Below are 20849 nucleotides of genomic sequence, written 5' to 3'. Positions count from 1 at the left end.
TATGCTGCCTTTTAGACTATGTCTTTTTCAGGGACACCTACGCTTATTTCAACACAACAAAACCAATCCACATTCTGTATGTTAACAACAGTGTGACTGTGTAATCAGAGAGTGCGGGTGCTAGACTGACCTGTCTGCAATCCAAAACTCCTTTTCAAAATGACTCACACTCAAAATACGATGACAAAAGCTCTTTATGGTTTCACAGATATAGACTTGTAAAGCAGAAAGATGACAGAAAAAAAACTGTTTTCCAAACTAGATCAGTTGGTGTCTTCAGTCGCCAAGCATTTATTAAGTGCTGTTAAAAGGAAAGGTGATGTAATGGAGTGTTAAACATGCTTCTGTCCCAACTTTTTTGGAATGTGTTGCAGATATCATACAATAACCAGTCACTAAAAAGCTAGGACAGTATATAAAATACTAATAAAAACAGACAGTTAGTAAATTCAGTTTAACATGTACATGAACTGAAAACAGCACATAAACACTATTTTATTTTTTTTCCTTATGAGCTTTCCAGTTTTTCTAAATATATGCTCAGAATTTGATGCCAAAAAAAAGTTCCAAAAAAAGTTTGGACAGGAGCCTATGTGTATTTTTTTGCCATTGTTACTATACAGCTACAGCTGCGTAATCATACAGGACCTTCATATTTTGTGTTTAATAAGACAAAACATTTTCAATGGGAGACAGTTCTATACACATTTCACATACTGTCCAAAACATTTAAGGAACTGTGTTTGTTTTTTGAATGAATGTATATTTACAAAAAAACAATGAAGTTCAATGTAATACAAGTCAAACTGAATTGACTAATCACTGCTTTTGGTTTGTATTAGCATTTCACATGTCCCAACTTTTTTGTACTTGAGATTGTTTAGTGATAGTTTTAAAATACAAACACTTCATTTATAACATGTGATCAAAAATTGGCTTGAGTGAGTCTCCTTAACTAATAATAATGGTAGAAGATTCAGCTTGCTCCAGTAAGAGTAAACTGCTTCTCTGCACCTCATTATCTTAAAAAAAGAGAATCATTGAAAGAGGGATTCTAATGCAGAGTTTAATTAAAAACAAGAAGGAAGTCTAGATCTCAAAAACAGAAGATCCAACCAAGATAAAAAAAGCAAGAGCTGGTGATGTTATTCTGAGTACCAGAGTGAAAATACAGCACTTGAAGTTGATGCTTGTACTAACGCTTGTGTTTTCATGAAATGACAGTCGATGACAAGCCTCGTTTAGAGATTGCTTCAAGACTGGGTTCAGTTTTGGGCTGTTTCACCACCACCTAAATCTCCTCAGTCTCAAAGCCCTGTTCACTACCCAGTTAAACCATGGGCAGTCACCATTCAAATGAAACATATTATGACCACTAAGGGCATGTAATGTAAATGGGCATGTGAACTTTACTCCCACCCTTCACAACATTGACTATACTCTAGTTTACTTTAGAAAGCTCATGTTAGCTAACCTCATTGAGTAACTTGCCATGAGATCTTTATCCTTTGTTGTCAAGCAGGTAATACTCAAAGAAAAGCTTGTTAAGCTCATTCATCTCTGAAAATGAAAACTACTCCACCAAAGTAACAACTCATGGAAAAAGTGGGTAAATTCCTTATTAAGGACATCAATAATTGAACCCTCTACATTAGAGACTTTATAAAGGATGACTTTCTTTACATTCGCCTTAGAAAACACTGCCACTACTGTAATATTTTCTCTACTATAATGACTACCTCTGCGTCAAATACAGAAGTGCGAAAAGGAAGGGAGCCAACAATGAGGAACAGGTGAGTTCAATCACAGGTCACAATGGTGACGAGGTCACAACTCTGGAAAGGATGATCTCTAGTTGTGAAGTACAGATAAGGCTGGCACAAATGTGGCACTCGTACGCTTTCAGAAATCACTCCCATCTCCTTCATGACTTGGTTTGTTCTGTAGTCAATTATAGTTATCAACATCACAGTCTGCAAGGACAACAAGGCACCAAAAAGCAGCATTCAATACAGAGAAACAAAACTTTACTTTCAAAACATAGTTATTTAATGGTTAGCCAGACAGTAGATAACATGCAAATAAGACCAGAAAGCAATGATTTGTAAACTGTCTTTTACAGACTTTTAATTGAAGACAGCACAAATAACAGATATTTTATATTTTACCTTATTGACTTTATTAAATGGTCTACATACAAAAATAAATAAATAAATAAATAAATACAATTAGTGGAAAAATAAGCATTTGCAAATCATTGCTGTCTTTTTTTATTTGCTAGTTTCCTAAATGTAGATCAAGCATAAAAAAGACATTCAGTGGTGAATCACCACTGACATTGTAATTTGTCCAAGCCCAAGCTTAATCCATGCCTGTGAAACTGGCCTGCCATATTTTGAGTCTATACGCAATTATAATTATTGTTTGTGTATGAAGCAATAATTACCTTATTTCTTGTAGTCCGAAATGTTTATCAGTTTTAAGATCAAACAGCAGCTTGCATTCTGCCCTTATCTGGTAATTCCCAGACAGATCCAGCACTTGCAGGTGTGAAGGGTTCAATCTCAGAGCTGAAACCAGAGCAGCACAGCCTTCATCCGTAACCTTACAGTACTGCAACCTGAGGGAGGAACAATGACATGCACAGATTAGTTCAGCAAGGTAGGGAGTGGGTTGTGTTGAGGCTTATAATTGTTTTAAAAACTTGGGGGAAAGCCCATCTTTATAGAATTTAAGGAAAGGCATGTTAAAGATATCAATGTAATTGCATTAATGTCACTATATCATGAACAATAACATTTCTAATGGTGTATTTTCACCATTGGGGTTTTGTTGTATGTCTGGATTCAATTACAATTCTTCAGGTGCCCGTGTTTCCAAAAAAATCAGCATCCAGTTTGCTCCACCACTGTGCTGCTGTTGCCAGTATTGTGAAACAAACAACAATGACATTCTTTTTATGACCTTTGAAAAAAGTTTTGCCATGTTTTAGTTGTCCCTTTTCCTAAACTCAGTTGTTTTGGTGATGTTAATCACTGCAGTGTCATCCAGCAGACTGGACTAAGCACAGATATAGCACATATAAGATAAAATTTATCTGGAGTTCAGGATAAATTTACTTCTTATACTGTGTCTTACTGCACTATTGCTTAGATCATATAGAATAGAATATAACCATTTCAAATGTCCATTTTGACTAATTTACTGGATTTATCATGTTTGCTTCCAGTTCACTTACTCTTCACTAATCACTGTTTTCCAGTTAAAAGGTATAATGAATGAAATGAGATTATGCAGGAAATGTTAGCCTATGTGAAAAAGAGGATAAATATGTTAAATTGACTGCCTTCTCAGTGTAATATTTAAACCTTGACAGTCTACGGCTTTTAGTGGTTTGGCTCTGGATTTAAAGTAATGCAGTAAAGGAAAGATGATGGCAGAGCTGGAAGTCATTGACTGGTGGTGGTGGTTTGCAGACCTTTATTAAAAACAAAGGGTTTGAGTTTTTGACACTTCACTGAGCAGTAATGTTAAGCATGGGTTCTACCGGTGTCATGTGACCACCCATTTCCATGCTTAGTAAATCTGGTGAAATCTTTCCATATTTATTGGGAATGGATTGTTGCACTGAGTTAAACTACTTTTAAGGAGTATAATAAGACCCATAGGGCTCATGACCATCAAGCAACGCAACTTTGTAATTGTGCTGTACAAGCTTCTGTGAGCAACATGTTTATATGAATTTACTGTTCATAAAACTGTTCATACAAGGGCTATGCCACTTGTAAGTCAGAAAGATGACCTTACCACAGAGTCTCCAGTTTACAGTGAGAACTCTCCAGTCCAACAGAGAGCATCTTCACTCCAGAGTCTCCTAGATCATTCTGAGACAGATATAGCTCTCTCAGGTGTGAATGGCTTGATTTCAGAGCTAAAGCCAGAGCAGCACAGCCTTCATTGGTGACATTACAAGCCCACAGCCTGCAGAAAGAAAAATTAGATTCTCTACATTTTAAAAGGATGGCTGATTCCACAGAAGTAAATACGTGAAGACTGTATTATATTGCCATGTATTATATAACCTCTTATTATGTATTCTTATATTGCAAGTTACTGTTAAGAAACACCAGGTCCAGGTCATTTGTGAGTCTGAGAGATTATCTTACTTCAAAATCTCCAGTTTACAGCAAGGATTCTCGAGTGCAGCTGAGAGCAGCTTCATTCCTGAATCTCCTAGTTTATTCCATGACAAATTCACATCTCTCAGGTGTGAGGGATTTGATTTTAGAGCTGAAGCAAAAGCAGCGCAGCCTTCAGCTGTGATCATACAAAACTTCAGTCTGCAAAGAGAACAATAACATCACCATGATGTTCAGAGCATACACTTCACTTCAACAGTAACTTCAACAAAAACAAGTCCTGCCCTAGTGCATAATATAAGTCACCATCAAAAAATCCATTTGTTTTTTAGCCCATGAATTGTTGGATAGTTTAATTGATTGGGTGTATTGTGAGAAAGGACGAGTTCAAAGAAAGTTAAATCTAAGAGGTCAAAAATGTCAAAATGCCCTATAAAATAAGATAAGATAAGATTAGACACCGGTGACATAGGCGTGTTCATAATTAAGATTGACATAAAAAGCAGAGAACACTACAGCTAAAATAAATACTTTCTCAAGGAACCAAGGACTTTAAGAACAAACACTAGAAATACCAGAATTAAGAGTCAACTTATGCTAGATGATAAAACATAATACTACTACAAAACTTTAAAAATACCTTCATACCGCAACTACAAGATCTTCTAAACACAGCTGTAATTCATGAGGACAGAGAGGAGACAACATTATAAATAAACAAGACTGAATGTAAACAACATGCAGGAGAACCTGAATCTAAAGTCTGAACTTCAACATTAGCATTAGAGAATATGACTTACTGTGAACAAGGCTATTTTTGTCCCTCAGAGAGATGATCTTACCCCAGTGTCTCCAATTTACAGTGAGGATTTTCCAGTCCGGCAGAGAGTAGCTTCACTCCCAAATCTCCTAATTTGTTTCCAGACAGATTTAAGATTTTAAGGTTTGAGGTTTTTGATCTCAGAGCTGAAGCAAGAGTGGCACAGCCTTCATATGTGATATTGCAGTAGAGCAAGCTGCAGAGAGAACAATAGCATACTTGTCATGGTCTTAGTTTAGCATACACTGCTCAATTAATCAAAAAGAGACATTACAATTTTCAATAATAAAAAGCCAAACACAATTCCAAATACAATTAACCTGATGTAGACCAGGGTTGTTCAACACCATTCATGGTGAGCCAGTTTCTAGCATAGTTTGGTAATTCACCTACTCAAATATGCCACTAAACTTGTCAATTAACTCAAATAAGTCTAACTGATAAAAAAATGAACAGGGCTGTTGGATAAGAGATTGAATATTTATCAGTGTGAAATGAAATAAAGTAAGATGATCACCATTCTGCCTTATTCTAGCACTGCTGGCCCTCCACACACAAACTACCTAACTGATCCCATCAGTTGGTTATCAGAATTAGAAGGTATGTTTGTGCAGGGAAATCACCAAACTTGCTGGAACCAGCTTCCCAAGATTGGAACTAATAATTCTAGCTTTAATGTATTTGAGCATGGCGCTACAAATTACTAGAAGCTGGATCCTCTATTTCTGCAGAGATCACTTCTGAAACTGTAGCCAGGAAACACAATAAAATATGAAATTGTAAGTACAAGACACAGATTTTGAGTGAAATTGGGGGAGCAATCGGGGAGTCATCTAAAATGTGTTGACTATTAAACATCAGTCAGCTAAAGTCATGCAAACATGTGTATTTAAGGATACAGGTGTGTAATAAAAAGGCTAGCACTACATTTATTGTTTTTAACACTGTGAAAGTGTCCTGTTGCATTTCGACAAAATTAAAATCACAAGGAAAAAAGATACTATTTTTACACATTCAGTCACAAAAATAAGACATCATTTTGCCATAATAAAAATCTTAAGAAGCTACTTTTTGAGATATAAAATCAAACTTTCAACATACTGCTACCAGAAACAGAGATGTAAAAAAAGGCAATGTTTTTATTCTTTAAGCTGGCGAGACTGGGATTCCAAATGAATCTACTCTGTGTTATAGGGTGCCTTGCTCCTTGAATAGAAAGTGTCTCATATCGTGATGCAAAATAGAAAATATGTACTGTATTGTATTGTGACATGTTTAGACCCCTACTATCTATGTCATAACCCACTAACCATATATTTCGGTTGAAACTTTAACCAAACAGTGGGATATTAACAACACTTAAACTACTAAACATGGTTGTAGACAGCATTATCCCTTAGCACAGACGACCAATATAATGAAATCTCTCAAGAACATAAACAGTTACAATGGACCACATTCACTGTTAGTTTTTCATTAAATTTGTTATTGAGAATGGTCCTAAAAAAGGTCTACGTCAGGTTCATGATAAACTTCAGAATTGTTTGCACCTTTTTGCTCTTGAGTGTGTTTAGATTCTGTTCTTACAAAAGAACAAATCCCAAATAGGAAAACACTGATGGGCCCATTGGCATTTACTGTGGCTATAATGATATTATTCTCATAACTGGTGATGACTGGTGGATCTTTTGCAGATACATCTGCACAATGGAATAAGAAAACAAACCTAAGTACTAAGAAAAATGACAAGTAGGCTACATCTTAATTAAACATGTTATGAAACCCAAAAGAAGACAACTTCTTTTTCACATCATCACATCTTTCATTATTGATGTACTTTGGTAAAATATTTATAAAAACATGCTGTTGAGATAAAGATTTTAGTGACAGATAAAGAAGAAGAAAAGTGACAAATGCCTTAGTAATATGCAATAAAATAAAATAAATGCAATTATATTGAGTATCTATTTTGAATATGCAGCTGAGAATACATTACATAATTTTTCCAGTTGAAAATTTTGTTGTGCCTGTTGCTGTCACGATTGGCCCCTCCCAGTCCTGTCCATGTGCTCCTGTTGTGTTTACTTCCCAGTCCTGTCCATGTGCTTTTGTTTTGCCCTCTTGTTTTGTGACTCCACCCCTGATTGTCTCCACCTGTGTTTCCACCTGTCCCTCATTTACCCTCATGTATTTAAGCCCTGTTTTCCCCTGTGCGTTTGCAGGTCTTTGTTTGAGATCTTTGGATGTATGTTTGATTTGTTTGTATGCTGGTTTTGACGTGTTGATTGTTTGTATGCTTGAGTTTGTTTGAAGTGCTTTGGATTTCTGTATTCTGTGTTTCTATTATCATGTCTGCCTATCGATCTGTCCGTGTTGGATATATGAACCTGGACTGTTCTGACCGCGAGAGTGGATTTGCCCTCAATTAGTCACTTATCTCAGTGTATGTGTCTGCCTCTTCACTCCGCAGTTCACAGTTGCCTGACCCACAAGCACTGATGACGGCCACAAAAGCAGTGCTCGAGCCTCACCAACCGTCTTCATGCCTCTCACGGCTGATTTATATAAAGATGTATAGCAGGAAATGGCTTCCGTATCTAAACAACTTACTAAATTAAGAAATCCATCCTATTTCCAGGACAGCAATTTAAAGAGGAGATTATCTTGCAGAACATACAAGAACACAGTGGGTGCATTGTCCTCAGCTGCTTAATCTGTTATAGTGTGTTGTGCGTAAGCATGGTGATTTTGAGTTCCCAGGTCATGCATGACCAATTCTCAGCTCTGATGGTCTTACTTTTGAGAGATAATCTTACTTTAGTATATGCAGTTCACAGTTTACACCCACAATCCATACATTTTTAACATAAGGTCTATGTCATGACTCAAAGAGATCTTACCACAGTGTCTCCAGTTTACAGTGAGAATTCTCTAGTTCAGCAGAGAGTAGCTTCACTCCTGAATCTCCTAGTTTATTCCAAGACAGACTCAGATATCTCAGGTGTGAGGGGTTTGATTTCAGAGCTGAAGCCAGAGAAGCACAACCTTCGTTTGTGACATTACAGCCCTTCAATCTGTAAAGGAAAAATGACGGAAAAGGAATTACTACAGTCTTAAATATTCTATAAAAACACAGAAATGATAGATTCCTATTTAGCATATTGTTGAAAACATTTGATGCTTTTCATTTGGGTAAAACATTCTATAAATATATATAAACATATTGCCCCCGCATGCCGTGCCTGCATGCCCCACAGTCTTGTATTTAGTTATTTGAGCATCTGTTTTGTGCTCTTGTAATATGTTGTGGTTTTGGCAGTGTGTGTTGCCTTTGGGGATGACTAGGTCAGTGTAAATGTTGTTGGCATGGGGCTAGCATCACTGAGGTGTAGGCTCAGCATGATAAATCCTGGGGCTTTTTACATTCCATGTCGCAGTTAAAAAGGAGTATTTTTAATCTTTCATAATAGTTGACTCTGCTGAATTATGGGTACTAACTACGATATGTAGAAATCCATGCTTTGCTATATAATAAAATATCTATATTTAAATATTTTGTTTTGTTCTGTCCAAAATGAGAAAAAGAATCTTATGGAGGTCAAACACATATAAGAAACAACCCAAGGCATCTTACTGTTAGACAATATTCTTTACTGTGAACCAGGTCAGAGAGATGATCTTACTTCAGCATCTCCAGATTACAGTGAGGATTCTCCAGTCCTGAAGAGAGCAGCTTTACTCCTCTGTCTCCAAATTCATTCCCAGACAGGTTGAGCTCCCTCAGACAAGAGGATTTTGAGCTGAGAACTGAGGCCAGAGTTGCACAGCTTTTCTCTTTCAGATTACGACTCTCAAGGCTGAAGAAAACATCATATGAAACTTTAACAATAAATTGACTAATAAGATCTCCTGTGCTTTAGGCTTTAATGATGAATGTAAATGTAACAATACTACATGATTAGTATGCTGGACATAAACACAACTGTATAAACTTCATGGTAATTGCTCTTTCTTTACTGGTTAAGAGATACATTTATGGGAAGTTTAGGTAAATACTCATTACTTTTAACTAACACTTCTTTCAAACCCTGCTACTCTACCATAAACATGTAATGATAGATGTTATTTAGTAATATAATGGTGTCATTATGGCATCTATCACCACAATTATGAGTAACAATGACACAACACTGTTATATTACTGAACAAAATCTTTCATGACAACCTATGACAGCATATGACTTCTTCTATGACATCTTTATGGCAAGGTTACATCAATGTCATTTAGAAGAGTTCATGTAAAATGTTCCATACTTTTCTTCACAAGAATGTCAAGAACTCTTACACTCTTAAAAAAGATGGTTCTCCATGGGTTCTTTAATAAAGACAGTCGTTCTATATAAAACCATGAACACTCAATGAACCCTTTGCATGATTAAAGGATTCTCTGCATCAAAAATCTTCAGATTGATGGAGATTGTGCTATAGATGGATTTATTTAAAAAATAAAAGGGTTCTTTATGGCACTAAAAAAACGGGTCTGCTATTGTTACGATATTGGGCTTGTTCCAATAGAAGAACTGTTTTGGTGCTATATAGAACCCTTTTCATACCATATACAACACATTCTCTATCAATCTGAAAAACCTTGCAGTGAACAACTAGTCCATATAGAACCATTTTCTTTTCTAAAGAAGAACCATCTGTTTTAAGAATGGAGCATGAGCACACACACTTTGCTTGGTATTGGTTACTTTCTATATATCAGTCTACACTCTTAACAAACATGTTTTCTCAAGGGTTCTTTAGTAAAGGCAATGACTGTTCAGAACAATGAGTTCTATACAGAACCACTTCATGCTCAAATGGTTCTTTGCATGGTGAAATGGTTCTTCAGATTGATGGAGAATGTGTTATATATAGCTCTATACTAAAGAACCTTTGAAAAAGCATCTTTTTGGGTGTAGTCTAAGTCTATAAACACACATTAACCTGTAACATAATATCATAGCATGCCATAGAAAATAACAATATAAAAACTTCAAGATTGTGTGCTATTACGAGAGGTCACACTGGCAAACATACAAAAGAGATCGAAACTGACTTAAATCAGATAAAGTGAGCTAAGAAAAAGTGGAATATTAGGCAAAGTGGCTTGGATAAGCTTTGGCACATGTTAAGTGTGTAGAGAAGGTATGATACCACAGTATGAATATGCCGTACTGAGGAAGCTATGAAGCTAAGCATGCTTAGAGGAATGTTTTTTGTTTCTATATATTCGACCAGGGAAGAAATATAAACTCATATTAACCATAAAATTGAACACAAGAATAAATTCAGTGTGATTAGTATAACTGAAATTAAGAGACTCATTAACAGTAAATCTTGCTAATAATGTGTTAATAAGGGAAAAAGGCCAAAGACATTACACTACACAATGGGGACCTCCTGAAAAAACTGGCAGACATACAATGGGGAATTAATGGGTTATATCACATAAAACAAGTTCAGTAAAAGTGAGACATTAGGTAGAATGGAATGAATAAGCTTCATGCTATATTGCAAAGGTGACAATTATGAAGACTTAACTCAAGGGTGATTACTCACAAAATACATGTGTAAATGTTTTTTTCTGAGGGTAGTGGAACATTTTAAAGTTGTAGAAATTATATCAACACATCCTAACAACCATCTGGATGTTGCTTATTAAAATGCATGTCAATTTCAAATGAATGAAAGCTAAAACTCTTTCTAATATTCAAAGCTGAGAGCTGCAGCTAGCATTACATACCAAACTGTTCTGGATGCGGTGATTACAGGCATCAGCTTCAGAAGAACCTCATCTGATTTACTGTATGGTTTGGTGTATTTTTGCAGATTAAATCCATCCATCTCATGTGATGATGTCAGTAAAACAAATACTACAGCTGACCACTGCGAAGCAGAAAGATTCCTTGTTTGCAGATTCCCAGATTGCAGGTAGTTCTGTATTTCCTCAAGTAAGGAATTGTCATCCAGCTCATTAAGACAGTGGAAGAGATTGACAAATTTCTCTGCAGTGGGATTCTCTCTGATTTTCTTCTTGATGTACTGGACTGTGTCATCTTTGCTGTGGGAAACACCTCCTTTCTGTCTCACCAAGCCTTGTAAGAGAGTCTGGTTGGACTCCACTGAGAGACCCAGAAGAAAGCAAAGAAAAAGATCCAGATGTCCATTCTTACTCTCTAAGGCCTGATCCACAGCATTCCTGTGTACATCTGCGATCACAATTTCTTTCTTCATCATGCTGTTCAGCTTAGGAAACAGGCTCTGATTAAGAACATTTCTCTTTTGGTTCATGAAGGTGAGGTGAACATAAAGAGCTGCCAGATGCTCCTGAACACTCAAATGAACAAAGCAATATACCTTGCTCTGATGCAACCCAAACTCCTCTCTGAAGATCTGTGTACACACACCTGAGTATACGGATGCTTCTGTAACATTAATGCCACATTTTCTGAGATCTTCTTCATAGAAGATTAGGTGGCCTTTCATCAGCTGCTGGAAAGCCAGTTGCCCCAGTTTGAGAATAATTTCTTCATGTTGCTGGTTCTCAGAGTACTTTTCTTTGATGATTTTTGTCTGAATGATGAGGAAATGTGTGTACATTTCAGTCAGAGTTTTGGGGATCTCTCGGTTCTCAGCTTCAGCCAGCATGTTCTCGAGAACAGTGGCTAAAATCCAACAGAACACAGGTATGTGGCACATGATGTAGAGGCTTCTTGATGACTTCAGGTGTGAGATGATTCTTTCAGCCAACTTCTCGTCACTGATTTTCTTCATGAAGTACTACTCCTTCTGTGGGTCAGTGAACCCTCTTACTTCAGTTATTCGGTCAACATGCTCAAAAGGGATCTGGTCAACTGCCGCAGGTCGGGAAGTTATCCAGATGAGCGCAGAAGGAAGAAGGTTCCCCTTAATGAGGTTTGTCAGCAGCACATCCACTGATGCTGATTCTGTAACATCACGCAAACTCACAGTGCTCTGAAAATCTAGAGATAATAGACACTCATCTAAACCATCGAACATAAAAAGAATTTTGTATAAATGTGGCATTTCTATGTCTTTTGTGTCCTCAAACCATGTATGAAGAAGATCCTTGAGGCTGAGTTTTTGGCCTTTCATCAAATTCAATTCCCTGAAAGGAAGTGGAAATATGAAATCGACATCCTGATTTGCTTTGCCTTCAGCCCAGTCCAGAATGAACTTCTGCACTGAGACTGTTTTTCCAATGCCAGCGACTCCCTTTGTGAGCACAGTTTTGATGGTTTTGTCTTGTTCAGACAAAGGCTTAAAGATGTCATTGCATTTGATTTGTGTGTCCCTAGTTCCTACTCTCCTCGATGCTGCTTCAATCTGTCTCACTTCATGTTCAATACTGACGCCTCCACTGTCTCCATCTGCGATGTAGAGCTCAGTGTAGTTCTCAGTGAGAAGAATTTGGATTCCCTGGTGCGTTATCACCTCACTTAAGTACTGAAACCTCTTTTTCAGATTTAATTTGAAGTTCTCCTGGACTTCAGCTACTGCAGATGAAAGATCAGGCCTGTGAGATGGTAACAGAAACAAGGTCATGAGGAATAGTATGACATTAATAAATCATATGTGTCAGTTTTCACACCCTCCTTCCTAAGTGCTGCAGTATCATGCTGGGTTTAACAATTAACAATTTTTTTCAGATATTCTGTGCATATATAGATAGGACATTGCATCTGATATCTTTTGCGCTGAATTTGGAGACAACCATAGCTTAATTCATGCCAGAACAAGCTGGATTAGCAGTGTTTGACATTATTAGCAGTGTTCCTCCAGCTTTGGCTGCTTGTTAATTCACTCACCATAGTGGTGCTAGCTTCAATGGTAACAAAATGTTTGGTGTAACAATCCCTCTTTTGAAAACACATTAATTAAGATCTTATACATCTCCTCTTTGGCTTTGGTTTGAGAAATGAGTAACAATTCACTTTTTACAACAATCTCTTGGGAAATTGGGCAAGCTTTTAAATTCACAAATATGCTATGGTATATTACAAAGTGTTTTGTTCTTCAGAGGCATCCTGAGCATGGTTACCATTGCTAGGCTGTGAAGAACCAACTGGGTGAACCAATGTGCGATAGCACCACATTGAGGCAGACCAGTACTGCATCAGGGATGGGTGCAACACAGCCAGTGGCTACAAAGTAGCAACTTAAACTTAACTACGACTCGTTTGCTATGTGTCAACTTTAGAATAGAAGTTCCACTTCTCCCCCTTAGGTTAACCTATGAAAAAAAAGGCTAACACTTGGGCAAGTCACACCAGCATTAACCAGTAACGTTTTTTTTTCCACTCATCCTTCGGGGGCCAGGTGAAAAAATACTAGGAAACTTATTGGCTAACAAATAGCAAGCTAATGCTAAATTTTCTTTTCAGGTGATCACTGAAGAGGAAAGACAGCCAGTGCTGCCAAAGCCGGTATAGCATTCTTATCATTAGTTAATTACCTCTCCAGTTATTTTTTTTGTCCCTGAAAGGTAAGTAAAGAACAAACTGTTGTACCACGCTAAATGTTAGCCTTTTTTTGTTTTTTGAACAGTAGTCTGGAAAAAATTGAGGGAGAATTTGTTTTAGTTTTTTGATGACTGAAATTGTCCAAGTGGCACTAGCTTTATTTCTGTAGGCTTTTGGTATGTTATTCAAGCAAAAGATATACAACCCCAATTCCAATGAAGGTGGGACGTGGTATAAAACATAAATAAAAACAGAATGTGATGATTTGCAAATCCTTTTCAACCTATATTCAATTGAATACACTACAAAGACAATATATTTAATGTCCAAATGGATAAACTTTATTGATTTTTGCAAATATTCACTCATTTTGAAATTGATGCCTGCAACACGTTCCAAAGAAGTTGGGAAAGGGGCATGTTTACCACTGTGTTACATCACCTTTCCTTTTAACAACATTCAATAAGAGTTTGGGAACTGAGGACACTAATTGTTGAAGCTTTGTAGGTGGAATTCTTTCCCATTCTTGCTTGATGTACAACTTCAGCTGCTCAACAGTCCGGGGTCTTGGTTGTGGCTTTTTGCACCTCATAATGTGCCACACATTTTCATTGGGAGACAGGTCTGGACTGCAGGCAGGCCAGTCTAGTACCCGCACTCTTACTACGAAGCCATGCTGTTGTAACACGTGTAGAATGTGGCTTGGCATTGTCTTGCTGACAAGTCCCTGAAAAAGCTGTGGCTTGGATGGCAGCATACATTGCTCCAAAACCTGTATGTACCTTTCAGTATTAATGGTGTCTTCACAGATGTGCAAGTTACCCATGCCATGGGCACTAATTCACCCCCATACCATCAGAGATGCTGGCTTTTGAACTTTGCACTGATAACAATCCGGACAGTCCTTTTCCTCTTTGGCCCGGAGGACACGACGTCCATGATTCCAAAAAAAATTTGAAATGTGGACTCATCAGACCACAGGACACTTTTCCACTTTGCGTCAGTCCATCTCAGATGAGCTCGGGCCCAGAGAACCCGGCGGTGTTTCTGGGTGTTGTTGATATATGGCTTTCGCTTTGCATGGCAGAGTTTTAACTTGCACTTGTAGATGGAGCGATGAACTGTGTTCACTGACAGTGGTTTTCTGAAGTGTTCCTGAGCCCATGTGGGAATATCCATTACAGAATGATGTGGGATTTTAATGCAGTGCCATCTGAGGGATTGAAGGTCACGGGCATTCAATGTTGGTTTTCTGTCTTGCCGCTTACTTGCAGAGATTTCTCCAGATTCTCTGAATCTTTTGATGATATTATGGACTGTAGATGATGAAATCCCTAAATTCCTTGCAATTGCATGCTGAGAAACGTTGTTTTAAACTGTTGTTGCTAAGCAGTTGTTCACAAAGTGGTGAACCTCGCACCATTCCTGCTTGTGAATGACCGAGCCTTTCAGGGATGCTCCCTTTATACCCAATCATGACACTCACCTGTTTCCAATTAACCTGTTCACCTGTGGAATGTTCCAAACAGGTGTGTTTTGAGCATTCCTCAACTTTCCCAGTCTTTTGTTGCCCCTGTCCCAACTTCTTTGGAGCATGTTGCAGGGATCAAATTCAATATGAGTGAATATTTGCAAAAAACAATAAAGTTTATCTGTTTGAACATTAAATATCTTGTCTTTGTAGTTTATTCAATTGAATGTAGGTTGAAAATGATTTGCAAATCATCGTGTTCTGTTTTTATTTATGTTTTACACAACGTCCCAACTTCATTGGAATTGGGGTTGTAAATAAAGACAAACTTAGACTCAGGAATTCACTTTCTTTTTTTTTCTCAACCTTTCCTTCAGGGCTTTCATAAAAGCTCAGAACTCAAGACAGCAAAAAACATCAAAACTCACTTCACACAAAGCAGTGATGTGCAACATAACTTTAATATGCTGGCGATTCTGGCGTTCACAGTGGAATACATATTTGTGTTCACTGAATTTAATGTTACCTGGTTTGCTTCGTTACTTGCGTGCTTTGAACAAATCACAATCACGCAGTGTTTGCGCTTCCAGACACTGCAGTGAGGCCTTTTTATAATATGATTTTGAGAGAGGCAACTGGGTACAGGCATCATGGATTCATTCATTCATTTAATTTGTTGGAGAAGTTGAAATCTGAATAAACGCATTTCTGCTTCCACTTTTTCTGTTTTTGGAGAGAAATAAAAGACATTTGTGCAATTGAATAAATGAATGAACCTGTGATACACTGCCCATTTGGCATGTTTTCATCTTAAAACAGAAAACAGCACATGATTTTTTTTTTTGATCGAAAGTTTGAGTAAAAGGCAGGAAAGAAATGGTAGCCATAGAAAGCAGAGCTCTATGACAAACCATCAAACAGAATGGCTCAATAGAATACCATTTGGCTTCCTAGACTTTTCTGTACTCAAGACAAACGCATGAAGAAGGGTATGTACGAGTGTTTTGCCCAGATAAGCGAGGAAACTTACTGGGAAAGTACTGTAGTAGTTTACATTGAAATGCTGGTAGAAAAAAGCAAAAGTGCATCAAGTTTTATTCTCAACTTAAATTATCTTTAGTCTACATTAAACACTAAACACTTATCCTGCTGGCTAAATTAGCCCTGGCCAGTGAAAATATTAGTCAAATATTTGACTTGACATGTCCATGCATAGCACTTCTTGAATTATTGTATATGCAGTATACAGCAACTAGTAGATTGGCTGGGTTTGAATCTTGAGGAGCTGTATGATAAGTTATCATTTAGAAATAGCTGGTTACTTTTCATGAAGACAGATGAATCAACTGTGAAGAGCCTTTACCTTGATCCACAAGAGCAGTCTCCTTCTCTAGATTTCAGTGGAGTTTCCATAAAATTGCCGCTCTTCATGGATATACAGCTGGGTATTGTTAAATCTGAAATCCTTGGCAGGACTGGACTACAAAAGAACAATAAAATGATTAAACATGATTTAATTAATGAAATAAGCTAAAATTCATTTTCATTTATTTTTTCACAAAAGTATTTGAACTAATTTATGATACGAGGACGGGCACTAGGTTGCCCTGCCAGTGTTTTTTTTATTCTGCTCCTGGTGAGCCACTGCCCTAAACTCTTTTCAGTTTCAACTGTATTCTGCGCCAACATGCCTCCAGCTCCACTTGATTATCAGTTGATGATGGATCAGGAGTGTTAAGGCAAGGATTAGTTGAACTGTGTAGGGCGGGAGTCCTGAAGAACAGGAATAAGAAATGCTGTTCTATGTAGTACATATACTGCAGTATTTATGTACTGCACTGAATTCTGTGCGTGTCTGTGTGCATTACAGTGTAAGTTAGCTGGGACAATATGACTTCCACTTTACATCTGTTGGATTTGTTTTGCATTGTTTGTGTGCATTTTTGATTGCTTTACTGCTGTCTGAGGACTTGGCCATCCTATTCATTAAGTTAGTGATTGAGACTGACTTTCCTTTGCTATCATAGTTCTGTGGCTGCCGGCGCAGCTGCTTGAGTGCCATTCTGTCATAGTTCTGTGGCTGACTGGGCCAGCCGTTTGAGTGCCGTTCTGTCATAGTTCTGTGGCTGACTGGGCCAGCCGTTTGGGTGCCATTCTGTCATAGTTCTGTAGCTGACTGGGTCAGCGGCTTGAGTGCCGTTCTGCTGTAGTTCTGTGGCTGACTGGGCCAGTCGCTTGAGCAATGCTGCACTGCAGCTGCGGGTCTGCCTGGGCTGGCCACTTGAGCAGTGCTACATCATGGCTCTGTGGGTGTATGAACCATCCACTTGTGCAACACTACACCATAACTATGAGGCTGTTTTCAATCATATTAATCTAATTTTGGTACAGATATAGGTTTAAGATGATTCTAATATGAAGCTAATATTCAAAAGCTTTCAAGCATTTTTTAGGAACAGAGCTGTAGTAAACTTCAAAATGCCTTAAATTTGTAAAGCATTGGCCTTATCTTGTTGATCCTATAGCTATTCATAGTCATTTTGAAACACGACATTACAGAATAGATAATCTCAGTTTATTCTTTAATAACGTCTGCCATTTTTATCATGTCATAATCTTGTGTTCTCAAAATACTTAAAATTGTGAATAAATCACTGCACTGTTAGAAATAAAGGTACCATGCAGGTACATGATTTCTTCATTAAGGTACGAACAGTGTAAGTGTACCCTCAAAGGTGCAACAGCGGTTTTAAGGTCTAATTGTGTACCTTAAATAAGTTTATCTTAGTGGAAAAGTAGATATTTGTATCTTTTTATAAACTAATGTATTAAAACAGAACCTTTTAATAAAAAGCCTGGAGGTGAGACGGGTAGTGTGGAGCCAGTACAACTTAGAAAGTATAATTTCAATGGATTATGGTTCAGTTATGTTCCTTGACTAAAGGTACTGAGATGTACCCCTGAGGGTACAACCACAGTGACAAAAAGGGTCCTGCCCCAGTGACAGTGTCATATTTTTTTTTCTGAGAGTGTGGTTTACGTTTGCACTCAAGATTTCAACCAACACTATGAGTTATTACCGAATAACAGTGACAAAATGACAAATGATTCCAAACTTCTGATAAAATTGGATATAGCTAAGTGTGTTGGTCTAAGGGGAGGCACGGTGGTGCAGTAGGTAGCGCTGTCGCCTCACAGCAAGGAGGGCCTGGGTTTGATTCCACAGCCAGGCGACCAGGGTCCTCTCTGTGTGGAGTTTGTATGTTCTCCCCGTGTCTGCATGGGTTTCCTCCGGGTTCTCCGGTTTCCTCCCACAGTCCAAAGACATGCAGTTAGGCCAATTGGACATTCTGCATTGCCACTAGGTGTGTGTATGTCTGTCTGTCTGTCTGTCTGTCTGTCTGTCTGTCTGCCCTGCGATGGACTGGTGACCTGTCTAGGGCATATCCTGCCTTCCACCTGATGATGGCTGGGATAGGCTCCAGTGCCCCCCCCACGACCCTGAGGGAGAAGTGGCTTAGAAAATGCGTGTGTGTGTTGGTCTAAAAAAAAAAAAGAGCTGCTGTTACCTAAGTCCAGATGTGGGGTCTCCATCACTAAACATTAGAGGAGCATTCATAGACAAGTCACTCTTCATGGACACACAGCTGGGTTCTGGAGGGCCTGACTTTTCTTGCTTGATAGGGCTGTGAAAAAATAGAAACATTACATCAGCACTTACATTTTATTCACAGTGATTTTAACATTTTTTTAACGTCTTGCTCTTATAAGGTGTATAGCTTCATGGATTGACTTAAAATGAAATTCATATCCAAAATGCTTCATATTCAAAAAGCTGTGACTTTACCTTGCTGAACAAATAGTTATTTGGTGACACAAAAAAATCTAAAAGTAGATCGTTAAAGTTTATTATTTAATAATATTTGCAATTTTTTCCGATAAAATATTTTTTCTTTCCTTTTTTTTACATTTGCTTATGAACAAACCATCCGTTTCCATTTTGTTTCTAATGTATACAATGTCAAACTTCACAATATACACTCAGTGTTCACTTTATTAGGTATACTTACCTTGTATCTATGCTGATTGTCCATTTTATCAGCTCCACTCACTCTATAGGTAAGCTTTGTAGTTGTACAATTACAGACTGTAGTCCATCTGTTTCTCTGCATACCTTGTTAAGCCCCCTTTTACCCTGTTCTACAATGGTCAGGACCCTCCAGGACCCTCCCACCACAGAGCAGGTATTTATTTGGGATGTATCATTCTCAGCACTGCAGTGACACTGACGCTACTGATGTGGTGTTAGTGTGTGTTGCGCTGCTTTGAGCGGATCAGACACAGCAGTGCTGCTGGAGTTTTTACACACCTCAGTGTCACTGCTGGACTGAGAATAGCCCACCAACCAAAAATATCCAGCCAACAGCATCCTGTGGGCAGCATCCTGTGACCACTGATGAATGACTAGAGGATGAACAACACAAACTGTGCAGCGACAAATGAGTTATCATCTTGGACTTTACGTCCACAAGGCAGACCAACAAGGTAGTGTCTTATAGAGTGGATGGTGAGTGGACACCAGTGTTTAAAAACTCCAGCAGCACTGCAGTGTCTGATCCACTCACACCAGTGAAACACACACTAACATGCCACCAAGTTTGCTATTGCATCCACTGAGATAGTGGTTGAGAGTGACTTTCCTCTGTGGTCCAGAGACTTCTTGAGCAGGCAGCTTGAGTGACGCTACACTGCAAGTACACAGCTGCCTGGGCCGGCTGTTTCAGCCCTGTTGTAATGTACTTCCCTGACTGCCAAGGCTATCTGCTTCAGTGATGCTATATCATAGCTCGGTGGCTGCGTAGGCCCACTGTTTGAGTGATGCGACACCTTAACTCACTCCTCTCACCCCACTCTTGTCACACCACCCACACCCCCTTGGACATAACTAAAGAGTTTTTTGGGGCTACAAGGCTTCCTGGGCTGCCTGTGCATGTGGCATTATACCATACTTGCGAGGTCCACCGGCAGAGAGGGACCATTGTGGCTAAGGCCTCTTTCTGGGCTAGCTAAGTGACTCTATACTGTGGTCTGGGGAGTTTTCCTCCCCTGCCAAATACAATACTGTTTGTATATGTGTGTGTTGTGTGTTGTTTAATTTATTCTTGATTAGGTGTTTTGGTGCTTTTGTAAAGTGTCCTTGGATTTGAGAAAGACACTATATAGATTAAACATATGAGTGTTAAAAGAGGGAAAACACTAATCTCTGCAGAGCTGTAGCCCCCAAGAAACATGGTTTAATACACCTGGGATAATAGTTTAGAATCACTGTTAAAAAAAAAAAATGAGACGCTGTTACCTGTGTCCAGATGTGGACATGTGAGGAACATTGATAGACCAGTCACTCATCTTGGGCACACAGGGTTCTGGAGAGCCTGACCTCTCCTGCTCGATGGGGCTGTGAAACATTAAAAACATTACATCAGCATTTCACAGTTTATTCACAGCAATGAATAAAGAATACAAATCGTTATTGTGGTAAAAGGTGTTTGCAAAAACAAAACCCATTTTTTTCCTCTTACCAGGAGGTGGAGCTATTTCCCTCACAACTCCCACATATATTCATCTTGTATCCTGCTTAACTGGTTTAGCAAGGTCTATGACTGTCTTATTCCCTCTGTACAGTGACTCAGCTTAAAATGTTCACAAAAAAAAAACAAGAAAAAGAGAAATAAATATCAGTATGCTCAAATAAGTTAATCTGCACAGAAACAATGAAACTCAATATATACTCACACATTTACTAAGGCGCGCACCCAGTAAATGACACATGGAACAAATCCTTTCGGACAGAAGATTACAAACAACTGCACTGAGCACAGTAATAATTC

At 38.3% G+C, this 20849-nt stretch overlaps 1 pseudogene; it reads right to left on the bottom strand.

Moving 5' to 3' along the window:
* Positions 1-527: 527 nt before the first annotated feature.
* On the bottom strand, positions 528-20623 carry LOC108439906 (annotated as a pseudogene).
* Positions 20624-20849: the final 226 nt, after the last annotated feature.

The sequence above is a fragment of the Pygocentrus nattereri genome, chromosome 1, assembly GCF_015220715.1.
Source record: "Pygocentrus nattereri isolate fPygNat1 chromosome 1, fPygNat1.pri, whole genome shotgun sequence".
Classification (NCBI taxonomy): domain Eukaryota; kingdom Metazoa; phylum Chordata; class Actinopteri; order Characiformes; family Serrasalmidae; genus Pygocentrus; species Pygocentrus nattereri.
The sequence above is the reverse complement of the archived record's forward strand: the minus strand, read 5'-3'. Positions and strand labels throughout refer to the sequence as shown.